This window comes from Meleagris gallopavo, chromosome 17 (assembly GCF_000146605.3).
Source record: "Meleagris gallopavo isolate NT-WF06-2002-E0010 breed Aviagen turkey brand Nicholas breeding stock chromosome 17, Turkey_5.1, whole genome shotgun sequence".
NCBI classification, from domain to species: Eukaryota; Metazoa; Chordata; class Aves; order Galliformes; family Phasianidae; genus Meleagris; species Meleagris gallopavo.
The window spans coordinates 2,805,517-2,813,424 of NC_015027.2; the positions used below are offsets into that span (position 1 = coordinate 2,805,517).

Consider the following 7,908-nt stretch of genomic DNA (forward strand, 5'->3'; position numbering starts at 1 on the left):
TTTTTTCAGCCAGAGGATATTAATGCATGAGATAGGAGAGAAATGTGAAGGAGAAAGTCAAAGGTTATGCAGATACTGATGGAGGGATTTGCTGAGAGGTAGAGGAGAATTACCGCAGAGTAAGAGCAAGGAGCTCCATAAGGCATTTGCAAACTTTCCCTGCTTAAAGCACGGGTTCTGCTGCCCTGCAGCCATTCAGTGGCCGGCACCGAGTGGCTCGGAGGGTTGGAGTCCCTGTCGCAGCCCAGCCGGGCTCCCCATCTCCCGCTCGCAGCCCGGCACGGGCGCGTTTCCTCGGATGTTTCCCCGGTTTCCACCAGAGGGCAGCGGCACGACACCGCCGGGACATCGCGGTGTCCCCGAGCAGCGCCCGCGGAGCTCCCGCACGGATCCCCGCCCGCAGCACCGGCCCTCCCCGGGCTCTCCCGGCCGCTCGCTCGGAAGGCGATGTGGAGAAGAAGGTCTCCAGAGAGGGGTCTGGATGGGAGCAGCGACCCATCGTCACCCATCTCCAGGCCGCTCGGCTCCAGCTGTCCCCGTCGTGCTGCCAGCGAGAAAGGGACAAACTGCCTTCAGCTCCAGCTGCCAACAGCAGCACAAGCGCTGGCGGCTCAGCTCAGACCAACTGCACAACACCAGAGCCTGTGCAGCATTCGTGTTCCTGCTGCAACCCTGAGACGAGGCAGCAAACGCTCCTTCCTCCACTACATGACCCCGCGCGCTGCCGTGGTTTGATGGGCAGCACAGCAGCTCTCAGGAGCCAAACAATGCAATCACTGAATCGTGGAATCCTTTGAGTTGGAAGGGACCCTGGAGCACGGCAGCTGATTTACTCTAGATTATCTTGATCTTGCTGGAGACCGAGTGAGGGCAAACCGAAGCACGAGGAACGTCAGAAATGCCAAAAAATGCGACAGATTGTCTGATAGGGCTGTCATTCTGTCATGAAATAGGACGTGCATACAGCCCATGAGGAAGAGTGGGACTGCTGTGCACTTCAGTGCTGGCTGAGGCCATGCAAGATGATTCCTTGTTTTGGACTCTCATTGATCAGGCCTGGAGGATACATTTCTGCAGCATAAACAAAATGTAGTAGAAGTCCCAACCCACCTAACTGTTTTCTGCTGCGCTTTTCTACAAAACACATTGCCATTTCATCAGCGTGTCTGCCAGGGATTTCCCTTTTGTGAACCCAATTTCCTCTTGCTTTTGAACAAAAAAAGCATCTCTGACATGGAGGATGCAAAGGGAGAGACAGCACAGCTTGGTACAGAGCAACAGGGAATTTGCCAGGCAACAACAAAGTGGAGAACAAGCAAGAGAAATAAGAGACAATTTAGTGCAGAGAAATGATCAAAGAAGCAAAGATGTGTCTCAAGCAGCGCCGCCGACCACCCTTCTGTGGCAAGCGTGCCAGGGGGCTGCAACCATACAGCAAACACAGGGAGCAGGGTGGGAAGGAGCCAAGGAGCCTACGCAATGGTGGGACCTCCCACCACCCCACTGAGTGGCTACAACACCTCACAGAGGACTACAGAGAACCAGCAGAGGCTGCTTTATTTCTCTCTCGATAATAGCCGACACCTGGCAGCCTTTCCTACGTCTGATTGACTCCAGATCTCACAGGTAGTAGACAACGAGCCATGGTGGGACCACCTCTAGCAATCATGGTGATTTTTTTGCTCTCCATTTTCCCCTTGGCATCAAAGTCTATAACCAAACTTCCCAGGAGTACAGTAGGGCAAAAAGAGCATTTACTTGTGTTACACCCTTCATATAAGCACAGCCCCGAGTTTTTTGGTATCCAAGTGATAAGCCTTTGGTGTGCAGGGGCCCAGCAGAGCTGCCCATGTGCCACAGCTTTGACTCTATGGGAAACGCAAGAAGCAGCCTCCCGAGGTGCCCTCCAGCTGGCACCCCAGCAGCAGTACTTGTGCCTGTGACAGCATCTCCCTGAGAAACACACTTCTTTATGAAGGGTCAAGTGATATGCAGATACTCCAAGTCTGCCAACAAGCAGTGAAGCCTAAAACTTGCAGTGCTTTGCACAGCCTGTAGTTGCCAATCAAATGCATGCTTTTTCCAATGAGAGTTTCCAGGCTTTCCTCCCAACAGAGACCCCATGTGCGCCACTCCTTTCCATTTTTTATCCCATTCAGGATCCTCCAAGGTTGCTCGGTGCCAACACATCTCCCAGATCTGTTCTCTAACTTCCAACCACCAAAGACAGCAAGGTCCCCAAAGGCAGGCAACAAGCCACCGAGTTTCCTTTTGATCTACCAGCAATCTTCCATCTCCAGCGAGGGACATTTGGTGGTGAGAAAAGTGGGAAAAATCCAGAGCTGAGTGGTTTGGGATGGGAAGAAACTGTATAAGGGTCGGATGCCTCCATCATAGTGCAGGACAGGCAACCTCCATAAATCAAGGCAGCAGCTACAAACAGTATTTCAGAACTCCACTGAAGCAGTCCAGACCTCTCATCTCTCCTGTACTTCAGGTAATGGAAGCATCTTGCAGTACAACACCTTAAAGGCTGCAAAAGATGCCCTCAAATTGCAGAGTTATCCAAGGGTGTGATGGCAGAGCCTGGGCTGTGGGTGATCATCAGCAGCTGGGAGGTGAACAGCAGGAGATGCCATTTGGGGGTTGTTAAATAACGAGACAATATAATCCAAACGTGTTCATCACCTTCCAGCACAGAACCTGTGACACAGGAAAAATTGCTTTTGTTCACCCAAACGATCAATACTGTGAGGATGAAATAATATGTTGGATGGTGTGAAGAGCTCTGCCTGACCACTGGCAGTCAACAGGCAGAAACTCCCTCTTGAAAAATAGTTTAAAAAAACTCCACAGAACTAAAATGCACCAACATATCGCCACGTTCCAAATCACCTCACTGGCACCGTTCTTGCCAGGTGCCATAGATCATCTCCAGGCTTCTTGGAAGAATGATTTTTTGTGCCCGTGGTCCGTTCTGATGCAGGAAATTCCTCAGATTTAATCAGGTTGTCTTCTGCTAAATCACCACAGCTAATCAAACTGTCAGTCCCATCTGAGACCACACTCCTGGGTGAGCTTCGGCCTTTGCTCCATGTTGGTCTCTGCAGGACTGCTGCACAAACCTGCTGTTGGAAGCGGCTTCTCGTGATGCTCACCTAAATCTCCCAGTTCTGCTCCACTTTGGCAGCTTCCTCCCTCGCCCCCGCACGCCTGCTTTGTTTTGCACTGGATTTAACTTCGTGTATGTGGTTTGGTGTGGTTTTTTAATGTAACATCAAATCTCTTAATTCTCTGACCCAGAAATCAGAGACAATCCTCATAAAAATCTGGGACAAAGAAGACACGCGGATGCACGCGCGCTTTGGAAAGGGCTTCTGGAACTCCCAAATCTACCCATTTAAAGTGATTTTGATTAAAGAAAGCATTTGGAGAACTGTTGCTATCAGATCTGGGGTTACTTTGAAAGCAAATCAGTGCTGCTCTTCCCTACCCAAGGCCCTTGGGGTGATGAGAAAGCTGCCCAGGTTGGCCATCACCGCTGAGCCACACATGGGATGCGCTGCGTTGAATGGTAGCGCTTTTCCCTCCCATGCTGTCACCCCACGAGGCCAGATGTCTCCGGGTCCCAGCTGGGCATCTGCCCACTCCCACAGCACTCCAGAAATAAAGGTTTCTTTGGTTACAGTGTGACCTTTCCGAGCCGCACAGTCCATTCCCGCAGCAGTTTTGCCAGTGAGTAAATAATGAGAAATTAGCGTGCGGCCCCACGATGACTCACAGCAAGCTGCCGCCAGCACTAATGAACTTGTGGGGACAAAGCAGGGTGCTGGGGACATCCGAGAGCATGGCTTCATGGCCATGTCACCCATGTGACACCTGCAGCTGTGGAGGGCAGCTCTGTGGCTCTTTGCTCCAGACCCAAAGAGCCCAGGCCGGACATGGAAATGGGAACGTGCCATTTTGCATTGCTTCTTTGCATGCTCAGTTTAATGAGGGAAAACAAGAAAATCCTGCAGGAGCAAGGCTGTGTGAGGTAGGCACATGCACACAGCAGCCCCATCATGTGAACCCCATTATGTTCTTAGGGGGAAATAGGCACAGAATTAAAGTTCCATGGCACTCTACATCAGGGCTTGGGGAGGGGAGTTCTGATCCCACAAAGCCTGGCTGCATTCACCCCACCCCGAAGACATCGGGCACAGTTTGTACAGCAGCACCCAGCAAGGCAAGCGCTCCCCCAGCCATGGGAAAGCCTCCAGTGATGTGAAAGTGGAAAATTGAGCTTAACTGTCCATGGGTGATTCACACGGCTGGGCAGTAGCAGCCAAGTGTGGGACAGAAGAGCTTTGCTCCATCTTGAATTCTGGGGAAACCAAACCTGAAAGGGAAGTAGCAGTTCAGACCAGCCAGGCTTTAACACCAGATTAAATGTTTTCACAGGAGCCTTTCCGTTTGGGAGCTCCCAGCCAGTCTTTTGTCAAGCCAATTTACTTTGCATTGTCCTTTGGCTTCAAGAGGTACCTTAAAATGTAACCAGCAGCGTTTTTCTTTCCATGCTGGCTTAGGCTTTCCTGGGGGGAATTCATGAACGTGGGACAGGCACTGCTCTGATCTGGAGGGAACATGCTCTGATGGCAGAGTCCTCTCCCCCATACGGTTGGCCTGAAAGCAACACTGCGTGGGAACCCACTGAGAATCCCATCCTGAAACTCTTGCCATTTCAAAAGGCTGAAGGAAGCTCCAATGGGGATTATCAATTTTTAATTTCCCCATTAGCAGCAACAGACGGCTACAAGTCTGGCGGTTTCTCAGGATAGAAGGAGCTGCCTATCTCCACACCAGGGCTTTGCTGATGAGGGCCCCGAGCCAAACGGCTGCCGTGCCTCGGGGAGGACATGTGGGGGGCAGGAGGGAGGAGGCCAATATGAGCACAGCCACACAGCATGGCAGCATGCCCTGCCCTCCTCCTTCATCAGCTGCAACTTGGGCGGTGCAGGCATTGCGGAACCCCAAAACGGAGCCCACTTCCCGAGATGTGCCTGGATGGTGTGTGGGGGCTGCAACCCTCCTGCCCCATCCCTGAGGTGGGGACAGAGGCAGCTCTGTGTCCTCAGCCCCCCGGCTCTCCCCATGGCACATCCTTGTGATTCAAATAAGAAGCTGCCACAAAGGCGAGGGCCCTGCCCCGAACAAAGAGCCGCTTGGGGCAGCGAGGGGGACGCGGCCTCCACCGATGAATGCAAATGCCTCCATCCCTTGGGAGCAACTTCTCTGGGACAACACAGAGCAGCATTGTGAGCGTGTGGCTGCGCTCATACGCAAGCCCCCAGGAATGCCCAGCGCACCCCAGCTGGAGGAACTGGGGGCTGGGGCAGACCCTCCCGTCACCCCAACCGCAAGGGTGGGATAAAGAGGCTCCTACTCATCTTTCTGCACCCACACTCTTGCAGCCAGACTGAAATTCCCCCAGCACTCCCTCATCCTTTGATGGCTGATGCTGGTGATGCCACCACCACCACCACTGCATGCAGTGCAGCCCCAGGACAGTGCATTTCTGTTGGGACACGGCGTGCTCAGCTCTGGGCACAGACCCACACGCAGCTCTCCAGTGTACAGGTACTGAACCTGTAGCACAGCTAGCATAACCCAGGTTTACCATTAAGATCATTTTTCAGCCTGTGGGTCTCCAGGTCAGCACCTTCCGTGTACGGATTCCACCTCGACAGCTCTTATGAAAAATAGAAGCTGAAAGCAGCCCTCCCTCTGGACCTGGTTCAAAGCCCAGGGAAGGCAGAGCTCTCATTGCTTGTTACTGCCAACGTCTGTAAAGCTCTCGCTGCCTGGACCCTGGAGACCCAAGTCAAAGGGCTGGGAATGGATGCGATTTGCGAGCACTCAGTGCAGTGTGAGGAGGGTTTTAGTTTGTTTTGGGAAAGACAGCGGTGCAAGAGGCAAAGTGGCAAAACTCCAACCCAATGAACTAAAATTCAAGGAAAACATTCAAGTCAGGCTCCATTCCATCTGCTATTTTGCACTCTCTTTGTTAGAGCAGCTAATGGACAACAATAAAAACATTAATAATCAAGCTAGATTTATAAACTGGGCAGCCCATTCCGTTAGTAATGAAATCTAGAGAATCACTCAATACGATATTGCTTTGGACAGCACTCTACCAAAAGCTGCCTCTGAATTATAGCCCTTTCTCCTTCTGCTGAACTTTAATTTGGCCCGGCACCACCGCAGCATGCAGCAGGAGCTGTGAGCACACAGCACGGCCCCGCGTGGCGGTGGGGGGATGCGGGACGTGGGAGCTCTGCTGACATTGTGCTCCATTTACTGCAGAGAACTGCTGGATATGATTTTCAAAGGTTAGCGGAGCATTCTATTGCCATGGTTTCATGCTTCCTAGTTTTCAAATATTTGGTTGGAATGCATCACAGATCTTTAATTTCTTAGTTGCTTCATAAGGCGGATGTCAAATAATCATTCTCAGAGCACTCACTTACCCCACACTGCTATTTTCCTGACAAACACCTCCGACAATACCTGGCATTTTCTGCTCCCTGCTGCTCACTGCGGGGCACGAGCATGAACCAGCCAGTCCCTTCCTATTCCCAGCCGTGCTGCCACAAGCCTGCAAGATGGATTTGCCCCAGAAGCACGCCCAGGGGAGGGGGAACTGTGCACATCACTCAGCCCACATAGGGCTCGGTGCTAATGGCACAGCTCTCCGTGATCCCACGGCTGCCGCACTCCTTGCACCTCTTGTTTGCAATCTCCCACAGCTCTCTAGCACAGCTTGGAGCCACTGCTGCTCCAACCCAGCCCAGGACAGAAAGCACCTCAGTGCCAGAGGGCTGCCTGCTGTTGCTAATAAGCCCCCTCAGATGCTAGCACTTAACCTGTAAAAGCTGTGTGCAGCCAGCACAGTACCAAGGGTAAAGGCAGGTCAAAGCCCAAGTTTGAGTCAAATGGATCGGGGCAGAATACACCAATTCATGCTCTGTTTACATTAAATATTAAACCCAGCTTTAAAATTTGGTTAGAGAGGAATGGAAATGCACCGTACTAATGCAGATGTGCCTCATTTTCCCCACATTTCCTATTCTGCCAGAAAATCTTGGGAGCTCAGGCAGGGCTGGGAGGCAGCTCCTGGAGCACACGCTTGGTGCTGGCAGCATCCTGGTGCACTGCTCTGCGTGAGCCCACCGTTAGGTAACCCCGCCGTGCTGCAAGCTGCCTCCTCCTTCCCAGCACTGTGAAATCTACTGAATTTCAGAGAATTTCCCCAGAGTGGCAGCTCCAGCCCTAGAACTGCTCAGACGGCCATGCACAGCAGCACCGCTTCCTGACGGGCGGGTTTGGTGCGGCCGTGGGGTTCTCTCTGGGCTGAGGTCTCCTCTTTGCCATCAGCTGCCAGAAAGTTTTCCTCCTCCCAGAGGGAAGCCTCCGTCTCTCCTGTAGAGCTGACACCACGACCCGACAGGGGCACGAGCTGACCCTCGCCCCCCGTTGACCCCCCCCAGCCTCCTTCCTGCAAACAGGGCAAGGAACCGGGACCACCAACCAGTCGGACCGTGCAAAGCACCGCAAAGCAGCCCTTATCTCCCCCCTGCGCCTGCCCCTATCCCTACGGACGGCTCTTACCCCAAACGTGCCATTTCATACGCGTGCCCCCACCGCAGGCTAACAGGCTCTGCGAGACGCCAGCCCTTACCCAGCGCCCAGGAAACAGCCATCTATGTGCGGACGCCGGTGGGGCCATCGCCCCGCGGCCGGCGGGTGGGGGAAGTTGGGCCACCGGGTGTCGTGAAGCGACGGCTGCAGGGGAGGACACAGCGCACACGGGGGCTCTGCAGAGCCGGGGCGAGGGGAGGGACACCGTGCAGGGGCTGCGGGACGCCG

General features: G+C 53.4%; 1 protein-coding gene across 1 annotated transcript in view; it reads right to left on the reverse strand.

Moving 5' to 3' along the window:
- Positions 1–7,908, reverse strand: part of MMP17 (matrix metallopeptidase 17) — a 39,811-nt gene that overhangs the window by 31,513 nt on the left and 390 nt on the right. The gene's annotated exons all lie outside the window — the stretch shown is intronic.